Genomic DNA, 17756 nt, shown 5'->3' with positions numbered 1-17756 from the left:
TGCTCTGGGCAACACCATGGCAGGGCTGCAAGGCTGCTGCACGGCTGCAGGAGAACAGAGACTGGAGTGGTGGCAGCACCAAGGACAGAAACTGAGACAGCTGCGGGGGTAGAGAGGCCCTGAGGCAGGGACAGGCTTGCTGCATGCAGACCCGCTCTGAGTGGATGAGATTCTAGTGACTGACCTGCCACCGTGGGAATAAAGGTGGGTATAAACCCTTTTACCCCAAAAGCATTTCATCGTCATTTTTCAGTCTCATTGAATCCATAGTGAATTTGCCCAGGGCTGAAACCCTTTGGCAAGACAACATCAGATTGTAAGATGAAGTTATAGTGATAATATTTAGGTGAACAGAAAGGATAAAAGATATGGGGAAATGGTCTAAAGAGGTTTCCTAAGCAAAAGGACCAGAAATGATCATCTGCTGCGGAGCTAAACCAGCTGCTCCATAGCCCAAAATGAGATCATCATTGATTTCCAATGTAATGATAACAACCTTCATCCCAAGTAGCTATCTGTAGCAGCATCTAATCCCCTAGCAGTTCACAAAGAAGTGTGTATAATGGTTATTACATCAAACTCTCTGGTCCTGTCTCTTGCTAGTTGTAGCCCTGGGCAATTCATCATTCTGTCATAGTTCCCTCATCTGTAAAATTTAGTTGACAATAATATCTACCACAAATGTCTTTCACGATGACAAAATACATTAGCAAAGGTAAAGAACTAAGTGCTGTATCTAGAACATAGTAAGCACTCAATAACTGTTAGCCAATATTATTGCCAACACTGAAATTGTCTTTAACTCTTTGATGTTTCCCAATTCATTCTTGCTGTCTTAATTTGTATTTACCTCATAAGCATAACTGAACCTTTTCACATGTATCACCCATTTATTATTTTTATACTGGAAATTTTCATATGCCTTGACATTTTTCTCATTTCCTTTTTTTTTTTTTACTGATTTTTAGATTGCTTTCCCAAGTTTGATATCTGGCTCATAAGATTTTTTATTTTTTAAAATACAGTTGACCTTGAACAATGCAGGGGAGAAGGGTGCTGACCCTCCCTGCAGTAAAAACTCTGCATATAACTTTTGACTCTCCAAAAACTTCACTACCAATAGCCTGATATTGGTATCTACCAATACCAGCTGACCAGAGCATTACCTGTAATTAAACAGCCAATTAACACATATTTTATATGTTCTATGAATTATGTACAGTATTCTTACAACAAAATAAGCTGAAGAATAAAATGTTTTTTCAAATTGTTGCAAATCTCCAAAAAAATTTCCAATACATTTATAGAAAAAAATCTGCATATAAGTGGACCTGTTCACTTCACACTCATCTTGTTCAAGGGTTAACTGTATAGTCTCATAAAAAAGAATTCAAACAATACATTCTTCTGACATGAAGCCCATTTAAAGTGTATCTACAGACACCAAGATCTGAGTCCTTTTAAATATGAAGAAACTGAAGGCCAAGGTCTTACGGCTACAAAATAAAATTGGGAAAAAAAAAAAAATACTTTGTGGGCTTTTTGTTAGAAAATGCTTTCAAGCCCTTGTTTATAGGACTGTTGTGAACAAGGACTTGGAAGTATTTCACAATGACGGAATGTTGTAGAAGTGTACACAGCCCTCTCCCAACCTGCTCACTGCAGCCGGGCCTTCGTCAGTAGGCCTCCTCCCCACGTGAGCCGCGTCAAGGCCATTCACTTCCAAGCAATTATCCGAAGAGCCTGGAGCACAGACAGCACAGATCAGCCTCCTTTACAGGCCATTCCGGCTTCCTTCTGGTAGTTCACAGACCAAGAACACCCCGAAAAGTTGCGTGCTCTATGAATAACACAGCCAGGGCAACTCAGTTTCATAGGAGCTATGTCTTTCTTTATTTTTTATTAAAAATGAAAAGTGGAGCCTCAATTTAAAGGTCACTAGACAGGACTTTATCCTAAATCAATAAATATCAATTAAATTCATACACCCACCAAGCTAAGTCCCAAATAAGGTTTTGAAGCTTCTGGTGAACTGTCCACCAAAGCCCTGTCGTTGCTTTTACTATTACTCAAAAAAATGTAAAGTGTTTTTGATATCACACACAAAAAGCAAGAGCCACACAGAATCAAGTATTTCCAGCCTCTGGTATCCGTCGGTCAGTAGAGACACTTAGGTGTCTTCAAAACTCCTCTACAGCTGTCAAGTCAAATAGTTAATGATTGCCTACTGTGTGCTGGGGCTGGAAATACGCAATAAGCCAGTAGTTCTTATCTCTATGGATCATGGAATTTAGGGACCAGTGGGGAGACTGTCAATGACAGCACAGTGAGAGATGTCAGGACCTTAACCAGCTCCCTGGAGGAAGTGACCCCTGCAGTGAGATCTAAGAAATATGAAGGAAAATAAACAAAGGGAGAAACAAATTCCAAATATAGGGAAATGCAATTGCAAAGATGAGGAAAAGAAAAAACAAAGCATCATCAGTTATATCTCAATAAAACTGGAGGGGGAAAAAAACAAGAAAAAGGCAGTGTGCTTGGCATTGAGGAGTTTACAGTCCCAGGGGAGAGACAAGCAGCTGGCCGCATCGAATGTTAGGTGTCTCACAAATAATGAGCCTTGTAAAGTTCTCCAAGAAAATGAAGGTTTTTGTGGATGGCATATATTTCGATTTTTTTTTAAGTCAACTAATAATAACTGATTCTTGGTGAAGTTAAACCATCAACTTCGGAATCAGACCACCTGAGTAAAAATGGCTGTTCCACACAGTCAAGGTCTGGTGCCCAAGGAGAGGCTCTTTTTGCTTCCATTTCCTCCTTCCACAGGTAGATGAAGAGGGTCTCCATGGGCTTCACTGAAGGAGGTCCTGGAATAATACACTGAGCAAGATGTGCTTCCCAGGCTTCAAGGATCTTACCATTTTGTAGTAAAGCCAAATAATAAATCGAGACTATTTCAAATTTTTGTATCTACTCACTAATCCTGACACAAACTGTATAGGCTAAGGGGAATGAAAAAAAATTAAAATAACATAAAACTTTGTAGGAATTAAAAGGGCTGTAGCATTAGTGGGTGGCAAGAGATAATTAATGAATTATATCAAAGGCTCAGGAAATAGATCTGAGCTTTAGATGCTCATTGAAGCTGCAGGATAGATGGAGATTTACCAAGGAAAATGTATTTAGTAAGAAAAGACAAGGTCCTAGGATGTTATCTAAGGACTGCAGAGTATAAGTGATGGGCAAAGGAAAGACACCCACAAAGGAGGCTGGGAAGAGAGAGGAAGAGACTATGGTATCACAAAATCCAAGAAAAGATGGGGAGTTATTGTTTAATGGGTACATAGTTTCTGTTCGGGGTGACGAACATTTTGGAAATAGTAGTGATGGTTGAACAACATCCTGAAAGTAATTAATGTCGTCAAATTGTACACTTAAAATGGCTAAAATGGCAATTTTATGTTACATATATTTTACTACAATAAAAAAATAGCAACCAAAGTGATCTACAAACATGGTACTTCAGGAAGGTATGGTCAAGTGCTATTTGCTCTCTAAAGTTTTAATAAGATAAGGAATAAAAAGTACACTTTTGAGTTCACTACTGAGAATGTCACTAGGAATGTGCATAAGCACTTCAGAGAAACAGGCAGGGGAGGAGTCAGGATGCAGTGGACAGAGGAAAAAAATGGATAAGTCAGTCAACAAACATCACCAGATCTTTAAAGAGCTCTGCCTGGAAAGAGAAGAGAGACGGGCTGGCAGCTAAAGGGGACCCTGCAGCTGAAAGACATTTATTTCAAGATAGAAGCAGTTGAGCAAGTCCTTTACTACAATGGATTCTTAGATGAAACTCTTCCTGTCTTGACTAGATCTGAGCAGAAAAGGTGGAAAAAAATTCCTTACTGAGAAAACCATCAATTCTAAAAACTTAAAATGAGTTAAGAGTGAGATTAGTTTACTACCTGCCTTTATTCCAGATAAATGGTTGTCTCTTGCCCCTCCTAAAGGATCCCCAAGTAAGATCTCACAGCCCTCCCTCCCTATTAGTTTATTCTGTGGTATAATCAATCACCCATAAAGACAAGAAAAGCCGCCTTTACCAAACAGAGCTTTACCAAACAGCTCAGCAGGTGCAATTTCATTCCACTTTCTCCTGCCCTGGTCTGCACGGTGGCATTGTTGCAGGGAATTGGTTTGGAGACACAGGGAAGTCAGAGCACAAGGTGAGGGAGGAATTCATTAAAGTGAGAGTGTTAGGGAATGACAGAACAGAATAATCAAGGAAGTTCATTGAACTGCTACTCAGCATGGGGCGTGTCCCCTGCTAACTCCTTAAGCCAGTGTCACCTGGAGTCCAGGGTCCCCTTGGATCTGCATGGCATGGGAACTGAGTCCCTACCACCCCAGGCTTTGGGGGAGCCAAGGAGCACTGGATGGAGAGACATTATGTTCTGCGAACTTCCTATAGGGAAAGAAAGGAGACTTTCAGGCAGGCTACTACAGAGCACAACTATAAACTGCAGCTCCCGGTCACCTAGGCGACAGTAATCTGCAAACCCAGATCTGAGCTCTCAGAGGCCCCTCCCTACTTCTCTGAGATAGGACAGAGAGCGTGAAGGTTTAAGCTGAAATCCAGAGGATTAGAATGACAAAGCAAAGTAACAAAACACCAGTGGAAAAGTGCAGAGACAAAACGGTTGAGTTGAGCAGTGAAAAGTTTTTTTAAGGCAAAAAGGAGCACACTCAGAGAAAGGGGAGTGTGAGCTGCCCCAGAGCAGAGGTGCCACTAAAAGGTTGGGAAAAAGTCAAAGACACACTAAGTGAGAGTGACCTCAGAGAGAGGAACACCCTGAGAGGCTTAAGTTTTATTGAATGGGAGAAAGTCTATGCACTGAGTGTAGGCAACCTCAGAAAGAGGAGCACCCTGAAAGGCTGGGGGTTCCCCCTTTTAAGGATTTTTTTGGGAATGTGACAAATGGCTGGGGTTGCAGACTTGTTAAGTGATACCCAAATACTTAAGATTAACTTAACACAAGGAACTTCCTGCTCTGATTTCTCCCTGAAATACCAGCTTCTTGGTCAGGGAGCATATCAAGCAAGACAGCCTGCCCAGCCCCCAAGGTGGGCCAAGACATTCTCTGTTTGCCAAAGAGTAAGTTGAGAATCTTTCTTAAATTCCTGGGTTTCAAAATGCCATCTCCTCTTTAAGATGGGATCCTTCCTGCTTTTCACTGTGTTGTTTATGGCTGGGCCTGCATGCTTAACACAGTACAGACATGGGCTGTGCTGAGGTCCCCTCTTTTATCTGGAGAACATTCAAACATTCCAGGCAAAGTTACTCCTGGCTTTTTTTTAGTCTCTTTTAGTGGGCTTTCCTGGCCCTATTCTCTTTCTACCCCACTCATATCTATTTTCCTGCCTAACAGCATAGTAAGGGCATTTGCTAAATGACACCTCAGTCATTGATTCCTCAGATTAAATAAACTCAGCATTTCAGCTTACTCGCAGACTCTAACTCTAACCTATTATTCAGCTCCCCTTCAGGCTTCTTGACTCCCCAGTATTGCTCCTGCTGGTCAATATCTGCCCCTCTAGTTCTGCTTTCCTTCCTCTTTTCTTTGAAACATCTGTCAGACTCAGTGTGGGATTCTGTTTCAATCAATCTTTAAAGAGCTGCTGAGGGAAACTTTCCAACCAGTTTCTTGCTTTGTAACCTGTTCTTGGGGAAAATTTAAAACTTGATTCTCACTGAGTTTCTTCTGGCAAATCTTGCAGCCTGTTTCTCATGTGCCAGCCTCACAACCCATATAAACCCATCCAATTATTCAGAAAATATTTACTGAGGCCATCCCATCTGCAAGGAACCATGACAGGCGCTGGTTTTACAAGAGAGAACAAAATAGGGGCATACCCTGCCGTATCAGCTACTGAAGGCAAACACCTACCAAATAAGCACACACATGCATGTGAAATGGCAACTGTGGTAGGTGAGATAAAATGGAATCGGGCAGTAGCAAAATTCAAGGTATGTTATTGGAGTCCAGAAAGGATTCCCAGAGGAGGTAGTGACTGAGCTACAACCCAAAGGGGGATTGGAAGTAACGGAGCTGAAGAGTGCATGAAGAGAGAGAGATTCACAGGAGGGAAATCAGCATTTTCACACTCACTGTGGCTGAACACAGGGGGAGGCACAAAAGGGCTGGGAGAGGCCAGTAGGTATAAACAGAGAGGCTGGGGAAGAGCTTTGAATGACGTTGGGCTGCAGGTGCAGGAAGGCCTTGTTAAAGACTTTGTTCTTTGAATGGAGAGCTCTGGTTGCAGTGCTCAGGGGATTGGAGAGTGACTGAAACAATTGTGGAACACCAGTCAAGAGGCAACTGCAGTGGCCTAGGACTGACAGAGTGGTCTTTTAGACTAGGATGAATCCAAGAGGTAAGATTTTTGGAGGTGCGATTGACAAAATTTGGTGATGGATCAGGTAAGTGTGGGTGGGGTAAGATGATTCCTGCATTTCCAGCTTAAGCAGCTGGATGGAGGACGGTGCTGTTCACTGGGATCAGCATCCCTGGGAGTGACTGATGACGGTGGTTGGGATTGGTGAGGCCTGAGCTCTGAGTTGATCAAGGTACATTTGAGGCAACCAGATGTTAGTAAGCAAATAGGGAAGAGACATACAGAAACTCATTTTATGTCATACACAAATTTTATCTTAATAGTCATATGATTAATTTATGATTGATTAAATTATTTTAGGACTGTTCAGTAGAACTTTGATGAATATATCTAAAACTGATTTTTTAATTAAATTGAAAAAGAACAGTAGGGGCAATAGTGGATCAAGGTGAAATCTTGTATGGTACATGAATATCATGCAAGTAAATTTTGGGAAACTCTGGCATAAGAGAACCTCAACTCTCAATTTAATTAGCAACTTAAGAGAAAAACAATACTCACTGAAAGTTTAGGCATGTTTCCAAACCATGTGTGCAGATACTTGCAGATAATGAGAGAAAGAAATTCGGGACGCTGGAAGAGAAAGGTTTCTCTTTTCCCAAACTTTTCCAAAGATTTCCAAAACTTTTCTATTTGTTAAGGAATTTTACCAAAACTGCTCCAACACATCTGTAACTCCAAATCTGAAAAGAATTGCTTCTTGTCTTATGAAAGTAGCTGAGTGGTTCAGCGGCCTTTCAGTCAAAGGAAGGTATAGCAGCCTGCCCTGCCTGGAACTCCCAAAATGACTTCCTTTCAGAACATGGGCACAGAGTGTAATTCTGTGTGTCAATTGGTTATGTGTTCAGGTCCTTTTACTGTAGCTGAGTGGAGAGCTGGGTACTTGGGCTTCATAAAGGATAGAGTGGCACAGCCAGGAAAAGCATAAAAAGACAAATGGAACTACATCAAATGTTAAAACTTCTGCATATCAAAGGAAAGCAATCAACAGAGTGAAAAGACAACCTACAGAATGGGAGACAATATTTGCAAATCATATATCTGAAAAATTTCAAACATCCAGAACACACAGAGACTCATACAACTCAGTAACAAAAGACAAATAACCCGCCTCATCTCTTGTAGGTCAAACGCTCCACAACTGGGGGGTAAGGAGGAGATTAAGAGTGTAGCAGATATAATTATCAGAGGTCATTAAAGGGACTGCATGTGGATTCTATCAGGAAGCCAGTTCACAAGTCACTAGGAAAGCATCAGCCACAGGTCCCCCAGCTGGCATGTGGGCACTCCCAGTGCTCCTTGTGCTGCACCCACACATCCACCTCATTTTGCACCAGCTCCCTGTGCACATTCCAAGTGAAAGTGAGCTTTGGTAGATGGCTAGGAAGCACATGCAAAAAACAGGCCAGAGTCTGTGGGGCCATGGGGAAACCACAAATATGAGCTGTAGTGCCAACTTTAGGGAATCAAAAAAGAAGCTAGCAGCAGCCATATAGATGAGTTGTAAGATCAAGAAAACACATACACGTTTAGGAGTTCTGGGATGTAGCGGGGATCTAGCTGTGACATTTGTCACCCCATAGATCACCAGGGTTGACTCAGCTGATCTGGCTGGCTAGGCAGGTTACCCTTCTTCCCTTGGCCCTCTATGTACATCTCTCCTGAACCTATGTGCTCAAAGAGGACAACCTTTCCCCATAGAAGAGGACCATTCTTCAGTCAAGAGTGTACACGTGGTTGTGTTCCTCTGCTGGAACATCGAATACGCTCTCAACATCCATCTGTAGGAAAACATAGGGTAGCCAAGCTTCCAAAACTCTGGATACACCCAAATGTGCACCTGCCTTTCTGGAAAAAAGAAAGAATTCTGTCACAACAGGGAACAAGAAACAAGGAGCAGGTGAATCCACACAAGGTCTATGACAGTCTGTGAATCTGAGGCAGGAATGATGGAAAGTATTTCTCCCCTAATAGTTAATAAGATAAGAGGAGGTAACCACTACTGCAAATGTGAAGATAGCAGTGCGAAACTCTAAGGAACATGAAAATTCAAGGAAACATGACATCACCAAAGGATCCCAATAATCTTCCAGTATTTGAACCCAAAGATAGGGTGATTCTTTAAGGAAATTCAGTGAGCTACAGGAAAAACACAGAAAGACAATTAAAACAAAACCAGGAAAATGATATACAAAAAAACAAAAAATTTAATAAAGAGAGAGAAATTATAAAAAAGAACCAAACAGAAATTCTGCAGTTGAAGATGAATGAAATGAAAAAATGCAGTAAGGAGCATCAATATCAGAATAGACCAAATAGAAGAATTTGTTACTTAGAAGATAGGACTTTTCTCTCTTTACCACATCTGTTGTGAGAAATGAAGACCATTCTCAGCAACCTGACTGTCGAAAATGTTGACATCCCTCTGAAGGGGTGCACAGTTATTGTGAAGGGCCCCAGAGGAGTCCTGCGGAGGGACTTCAGTCACATCAGTCTCCTTGGAAAGAAAAATAAGAGGCTCTGGGTTGACAACTGGTGGGGAAATAGGAAGGAACCAGCTGCCATTCACACTCTCAGTAGTCATATACAGAACATGTTCAAGGGTGTTACACTGTGCCTTCATTACAAGATGAGGTCTGCATATGTTTACTTTCCCATCAATGTCATTACTCAGGAAAATGGTTCTTGTTGAAATCTGAAATTTCTTGAGCAAAAAATAAATCCAGAGGGTTTGAATTAGGTCAGGCATTGCTTGTTCGGTATCTCAAGCCCAGAAAGATGAGTTGATTCTCAAATGAAATATCACTGAACCTGCCATCAAATTCAGGTGTTTTGATTCAGCAAGCCACAGCAGTTAAAAATAAAGATATCAACTGCTAAGGGGTTAACATCCAAAATACATAAATAACTCACATGCCTCAATACCCAAAAAACAAATGATCCAATTAAAAAAATGGGTAGAACAGACACTTCTCCAAAGAAGAAATTCATATGGCCAACAAACACATGAAAAGATGCTCCACCTCACTAATCACCAGGGAAATGCAAATGAAAACCAAAATGAGATATCACCTCACACCAGTTAGGATGGCCAACATCCAAAAGACAAGCAACAACAAATGCTGGCAAGGATGCGGAGAAAGGGGAACCTTCCTACACTGATGGTGGGAAAGTAAATTAGTTCAACCATTGTGGAAAGCAATATAGAGGATCCTCAAAAGACTAAAAATAGAAATAGTGTTTGGCCCATAATTCCACTCCTAGGAATTTACCCAAAGAAAACAATATCCCTGATTCAAAAAGACATATGCACCCCTATGTTTATCACTACACTATTTACATAGCCAAGATATGGAAGCAACCTAAGTGTCCATCAATAGATGAATGGATAAAGAAGATGTGGTTCATATGCACAAAGAAATATTATTCAGCCACAAAAAGAATATAAATTCTACCATTTGCAACAACATGGATGGATCTAGAGGGTATTATGCTCAGTGAAATAAGCCAGGCAGAGAAAAACAAGCACCAAATGACTTCACTCATTTGTGGAGTATAAAAACAAAGCAAAAGTGAGGGAACAAAATAGCAGCAGATTCAGAGACTCCAAGAAGGGACTAGTGGTTACCACAGGGGAGGGAGTGGGGGAGGGAGAAGGGGATTAAGGGGCACTGTAATTTTCAATCACAATATAGGTAGGTCACAGGAAAAGCAATACAGCACAGAGAAGACAAGTAATGGCTCAATAGCATCTTACCATACTGATAGACAGTGACTGCAATGTGGGAGTGAGGACTTGATAATACGGGTGAATGTTGAAACCACAATCTTATTCATGTGAAACCTTCATAAGATTGTATATCAGTGATACTTAAAAAAAATAAGGATCTCAAAAATCTTTTGGATGGTATCTGAAAAAGGAACAGTTCAGCAGGCTGATGAATAAGATCTAAGTTGTGCAGTTACAGAAACAGTGAGATCCTGAATGATTCCTTAGACTTATTTGTGATGATTTTTAAAAATGCAATGAAAGCCTTATCGATTTGGGGGAAGAAAAGAAGACATACCTTTGAAATTACCCATTTAGCAGAGAAAAACAACAAAAGAATGCAAGCATAAAGAAAGCCTAAAAAGATTAAAGAGAAAAAAGAGCAGACACCATCAAAACAACCAATGTAAAAATTGTTTGAGTTCCAGAAGGAGAAGGGAGGGAGAAGGAGGCAGAAAGTTGATTTAAAGAAAAAAATAGCTGAGAACTTCCCCAAACCAGGGGAAGTTTTTAGACATCCAAGTTCATAGAACTAATAAGGCTATATGTTGTATGATTCCAAATGTATGACATTCTGGAAAAACAAAACTGTGGAGACAGTAAAAAGATCAATGGTTGCCAGGGTTGGTGGTGAGAGAAATGAATAGGTACAGCACAAAGGGTTCTTAGGGAAGTGAAAATATTCTATATGGCGTTATAACAATAGATACACAACATTATAAATTTGTTCAAACCCATAGACTGTATAATAGCAAGGGTAAGCCAAAATTAAACCATGGGCTTTGGGTGATTATGATGCATCAGTGTAGGTTCATCATTTGTAATAAATGAACCACTCTGCTGGGGAATGTTAATAAGGGGGAGACTATGCATACATGGGTGCTGGGAATATATGGGAAATCTCTGTACCTTCTCTTCAATTTTGCTGTGAACCTAAAACTCTCTAAAAAAAAGTAAAGCCTTAATTTTAAAAAAGCAAAAATCATGAAGTAAAATATAAGTTACCATAAGATAAAACTGGCTTCTTAGCAGAAATAATGGAAGCAAGAAGACAATGGAATGACATATTTAAAGTGCTAGAAGAAAATGCCTGACAATTTAGAATTCTGTACCTAGAGAAAATAGACATAGAGACTTTGTTTAGAGAAACAAAAACCAAAAGAATTCATCAACATCAGGCCCACTCCAAAAGGAATATTTAAGGGAATTCTTTAGGCAGAATATGCCCAGACAGAAACACTAAAATGCAGAAATGATTAAAGAGCACAGCAAAGTCAACTGTGAGAAAATAAAAATAATGACTTTAATAAACAGTAATTGTGAGGTACTAAATGTATGTGGACTAAAACGCATGACAAGAAAGCACAAAAGGCAGTCTAAAGGAAGCCCCCATCTCAAATCCACACAAAGTCATGCTCTATCATGTTACTTCCTGCATTATCTTAATTGATTTTACCAATATCAGGAATCATTTTATGCGCTGAGTCTCCCTAGACTAAGTATAAACTCAGTGAAAGCAAATACAGTAACTTATCTGGATGGGAGGAGGAACATTTTACAAATATGTTCAGGTGCTCTATGTTGTTCTTTTTTCTTATATGCAAACTTCTGTCCATTAATTCTGAAGCATATAATACTTAAGGAATCATTAGAATTGATATAACCGATGAACAAAGGAAAAAAATAATCAGATTTTTCCCTCTAAAGTAAGTTTCGGAGGTCAGTGTGACACAATAGTTTAAAAAGCCAGGCTTCATTCCATGTTAAAAAAAAATGTTTTTACTTTTAAGCAGTGTCCTTTTATACACCAAGAACGAAGCTTAGAGATCTAATATCAAATTTTCCCACAGCCATCAATACAGAGAATTCAAGATATAACACAGGAAGCCTCCCACTTTCCACAGGAGAAAGAGAGAGCTCCTTTTGGAGGAAGGAGCCAGTTTGGAAGGGACTTGGGTAAAGATGATGCCTGAGATCCTCAGCCATGGAGTCAGTGAGGAAGATAGAAATCTCAGACAGGTTGAGAGGAAGCCAAGATCCGAAGTGGTCTGAGTCCCAATTACCACTGGGAATCATGGGAAGGCAGCATTGGGAAGAAAGGAAGATGGTGCCACCAAGCCTTCTGTAATGTAGAAGAAACTTAAAGTTCCATTAATATTTCAAGGAGAAGGGGTGGAGTATGGCAAGGAAGATGGCTGAGGGTAGAGGCTGGGAGCTTGCTAAGGCAAGGGTTGAAATGTCCAAATAGCAAAGGGTGCAGGACTCATAATCCACAGGAGTCATTATCTGGAAGAATCATAATTAGATGTCAGAGGCTGCACATCCCTAGTGAGAGCTGAGGCGACACTCATTCAGTAAAAGGAAGACCTTGAGCCGCTGAGCCATGATCGTCATACAAACTCTGTGCCAAAATACTACACATTGTATCAACATTAGATGAAGGGATGACGGAGGTCAGTTCCCAGAAACCAGGCGAGGTGAACTGAGGTCAGTAGGAGCCAACAGGGGACACTCCTTAGACCAGACTCACTTCCCTGCCCACCCCCCAAGTAGGGTAAATTGATTCCTGGAGCCCAAAGGCTTCTGGCAAGAAAGGAAAGAGAAAGGGAAGGAAGAAAAGCCCTGAAAGGCTGACCAGGGACCCAAAAGAGACAGTTTATCTACAAGAGATTGTTTTGAACTGAAAAAAATAGCAATCTTTCAATGGCCAATTTGCTCTCCACCTTCCCTCCCTGCCGGTACAGCACAGGGTGTTTCAAAGCAAAAACAGGTTCATTATAGAATGTGAAGAACCTTCCTTTTTGTTTGTTTGCATGTCTAGGTTGGCCCTACTATATCTGTTCTTATTTACTTATACTTCTCCAACAACCAGTCAAATGCTAGGCGTTAAGTAGGTGCTAAACAGACATTTGAGGAATTGATGAATTGAATACCTTTCTTTCCACTCCCCATCAGAACTCATTTCATGCATCATTCCGCCATCCCCCTACAAAAGCCACAGTGATTGTTTCATAAGATGGAATAAGTCCCACTTCTCTGTGACTCCATGGCATCCTGTGTATACTTTCAAACAGCATGTGTATTCCTGAACTGTGGTTGTATTCCTGCTCCTCTAGACCTTCTTGTCTCATTTGTCTTTGTGTCCTTTATATGTCATAAAAACACATCTTAGTTGAATTAATTTATTAATGATAACTATCATTCATTGTAATTATGTATTATAATTACATAATATATACAACTCTTTAATTATAAATGAACCTCCTCCTGTGCTTGGAGCAACAGGCTCAGGAGATGAACAACCATGGCCAAAATACAAAGGTAAGGCAGAACTCTGCAGTGCCCCATGAGAGGAGACAAGGCTGTTCATTGTAGAGTCCACCATACCAGGATGACCATAGTCTTATCTTAGCTCTGAGGAGAGACCACCTGCAGAGTATCCTGGAGGCCTTTGGCAAGTTCTGGGGCAAGGAGAGGTTGGCAGGATCCTACCCTAAATACTCACATTGTGCCAGAAAAATAGTTCCAGTATGAAAAAAGGGCCAAACAAAACTAGTTCCAGAACTCAAGAAACTAAAGCACCTATTAGAAAATTGAATTAAGAAACACATCAAAAGGATCATACATCATGACCAAGTGGGATTTATTCCAGGGATGCAAGGATGGTACAATATTCATAAATAAATCAATGTGATATAACACATTAACAAAAGGAAGGATAAAATCCATATGATTATTTCAACAGAAGCCAAAAGTACATGTAACAAAATTCAATATCCATTTATGATAAAAAGTCTCAACAAAATGAGTATAAACGGGATATACCTCAACATAATAAAGGCAGTATATAACAAACCCACAGCTAACATCATACTCAATGGCAAAAAGCTGAAAGCTTTTCCTCTAAAATCAGGAACAAGACAAGTATACCCAATCTCACCACTATTATTCAACATAGTACTGGAGGTCCTAGCCATGGCAATCAGACATGACAAAGAAAGATAAAAGGCATCAAATATGGTAAGGAAGAAGTTAGACTACCACTATTTGCAGATGACATAATACTATATATAGAAAACCCTAAAGACTCCACCAAAAACTATTAGAACTAATAACTAGATTCAGCAAAGTCACAGGACACAAAATTCAATATACAGAAATCTGTTGCATTCCTATATACTAACAACAAACTAACAGAAAGAGAAATCAGGAAAACAATACCATTTACAATTGCACCAAAAACAATAAATACCTAGGAATAAACTTAGCCAAAAATGTGAAAGACCTGTACTCTGAAAACTGTAAGACACTGGTGAAAGAAATTGAAGAAGACATGTGTAAATGGGAATCTATCGTATACTCATAGACAGAAAGAATTAATATAGTCAAAATGGCCATCCTTCTCAAAGCAATTTAAAGATTCCATGCAATTCCTATCAAAATGTCAATGGTATGTTTCAATGAGCTAGAGCAAATAATCCTAAAGTTTATATGGAACCACAAAAGACCCTGAATAGCCAAAGCAATCCTGAGAAAGAAGAACAAAGTTGGGGGTATTACACTCCATAGCTTCAAGCTACACTACAAAACTACAGTAATAAAAAATGTATGGTACTGGCACAAGAACAGACCCACTGATCAATAGAACAAAATAGAAATCCCAGAAATAAACCCAAGCATATGTGGTCAATTAATATATGATAAAGGAACCATGAAAATACAAAAAGACAGTCTCTTCAATAAATGGTGTTGGGAAAACTGGGCAGCTACATGCAAGAGAATGAAACTGGATTATTCCCTAACATCATACCCAAAAATAAATGCAAAATGGATTAAAGACCTAAATGTAAGAGATGAAACCATAAAACTCTTAGAAAAAACATAGGCAAAATTCTCTTGAACATAAACATGAGTAATTTTTTTCTGAACAAGTCTCCCCAGACAAGGGAAACAAAATAAAAAATAAACAAATGGGACTACATCAAACTAAAAAGTTTCTGTACAGCAAAGGACACCATCAACAAAATGAAAAGGCAACCTATAGAATGGGAGAATATATCTGTAAATGATTAATCCAATAATAGGTTAACATCCAAAATATATAATGAGCTCAAACACTTTAACACCAAAAAAAACAAATAATCTGATTTAAAAATGGGTGGAAGACCTGAACAGACATTTCTCCAAAGAAGAAATACATGGTCAACAGGCCATGAGAAGATACTCCACATCATCAGGGAAATACAATCAAAACCACAGTGAGCTATCACCTCACACCACTTAGAATGGCCGCCATCCAAACGACAAGAAATAACAAGGGTTGGTGACAATGTGGAAAAAAGGGAACCCTCATACACTGTTGGTGGCAATGTAAATTGGTGCACCACTGTGGAAAGCAGTATGGTGGTTCTTCACAAAGCTAAAAATAGAAATACCATTTGATCCAGTAACTCCACTCCTAGGAATTTACCCAAAGAAAACAAAATCTCTGATTCATAAAGACATATGCACCCCTATGTTTACTGCTGCATTATTTACAATAGCCAAGATGTGCAAGTAACCAAAATGGCTGTCAATAGATTAATGGACAAAGGAGATGTGGTACATATACACAATGGGATATTATTCAGCCATTAAAAAGGAAGAAATCGTGCCATTTGTGACAACATGGATGGACCTGGAGGGTATTATGCTCAGTGAAATAAGCCAGGTGGAGACAGACAAATAAAAGCAAAACAAAATGAACAAAATAGCAGTAAACCCATAGACACTGAGAAGTGACTGGTGATTACCATTGGGGAGGGGCTGAGGTGGATGGGTGAAATAGGTGAAGGGGATAAAGGGGCACCAAATATCATCATAATATAAATTAGTCAAGGGGATGACAGAGAATATAGTCAATAGTTCTGTAACATTTTTCTGTGTTGAAAGTTGGCAACTACACAAGTTGGGGATGAACATTTAATAATGTATATAACTGTCAAATCACTATGGTGTATTACTGAAACCAATATAATATTGGTATATCAATCATACTTCAATAAAAAGAAAATTTTTAAAAAGAAACTAAAGCACCTAAAAACCTGGATGATTCCTGTGCACACGCATATATACAAAGGGGCAAGATGAGCTCACAAAATAATTATCATTCTCCAGCCACCTCCCAACCTGGCAGACTCCCTACCTCCTTGGCAAGGGGGGAGCAAGTAGCTACTGCTCTGAAAGAAATTGTGTCAAGAGGCTGCCTTCTTGTCTATATTCCTTGTATCTCACTCATTATTTTAAAATCCTGACATTTATTATTAATCACCTTCATCCAGTTTGAGATCCACATGACTAAGCTCTTAATTCAAGCCAACTTGAATTAATTTGGCAAGCATTATTTCACCAAGCATGTGCTGAACAAAATCTAAATATATCAGCCAAGAAGATAAGCAGCCATGGCTCCTAACGACACATTACTGTGATTTCATATGGGGCTGGGGATGCTGTCAGTAAAGCCATATCCAGGTTTCTACTGCCCTTTGAAGTTTGATGTATTTTGGATTGTCATTTTTTCCTAAAGATCTACACTGTCAGATTTTACGAGATGAGCAACTCCCAAATGCTGCTGCTTACTTCTTCATGAATGTAATACTGTCTTTGCTTTATTCCAACCTGCTGCCTTTCTCATTTTCCTTCTGCTGCATTTAGTCTCTGTGATTTCTTGAAAATAGCACATGTGGATTAAATACTTACATTCAGTGTTCTGGACAACGTGTATGGTCATGAGTGTTCTTCAGACTTCTTACCTCTCCTTCATTGTTCTTGCTTTGCACCAGATTTTACACCATCTCGTGGCATTTGCCTGTGGGGGTGGGGTGAGTATACATATTTGCTATGGAAAACTCCTCCCACAGATGTCCCCAGAGAATCCACTAAGTAGGAGTTCATGTTCTCTGAGAAAACCATCTCTGATGCCAGGGAGGCGCTGTGACATATTTGTCATTGCCTCCCAAGTTCTTCCTGTTCAACTAAGAAATTCATGCACGCACAAAGCTTTGCATTTGCTAGGGTGTCACAAAAGCTGGAGAACAGAAGGGAAGCTCTGAAACCACATACTCCCTTGGCTCCTTCGCTGAGAAGGGAAACACTTTAGACAAAAACAACGGCCCTCCATGCTTCTCACACTCCTCGGTGCAGACTGATCTGATGCATCCTTGGGTCCTCCTGCTGTCACTTTGGCTCCCAGCAAGCTCAGCATTCTCCCCTGTGGGGGCATCTTTAATGAGTTCTCAGCACCACAGGCATCCTCGCCTCTTCCTGAGGCTCTGGTGCATTCCACACTCTCAGCCCTGTAGTTTTATCCTACATTTGGCAAAATGGAAGGCCAAATCACTCCTGCAGACTCATATAGCAGCAATTTATTCCACTCTGAAAATAGCCCCAAACCTTAGAATTAATCAGCAGACCTCCCAGTCATGGTGAGAAATACAAAAGGAACGTAAAACATAGCCCTATCTTCCAATAACTTGCAGTTCATCTGAAGAGA

General features: G+C 40.0%; 1 pseudogene; it reads left to right on the top strand.

Moving 5' to 3' along the window:
- The first annotated feature begins 7585 nt into the window (after positions 1–7585).
- On the top strand, positions 7586–11457 carry LOC108392733 (large ribosomal subunit protein uL6-like; annotated as a pseudogene).
- The last annotated feature ends 6299 nt before the right edge of the window (positions 11458–17756 follow it).

The sequence above is a fragment of the Manis javanica genome, chromosome 14 (genome assembly GCF_040802235.1).
Source record: "Manis javanica isolate MJ-LG chromosome 14, MJ_LKY, whole genome shotgun sequence".
Taxonomy (NCBI): domain Eukaryota; kingdom Metazoa; phylum Chordata; class Mammalia; order Pholidota; family Manidae; genus Manis; species Manis javanica.
This window is presented reverse-complemented; position numbering and strand designations above follow the sequence as displayed.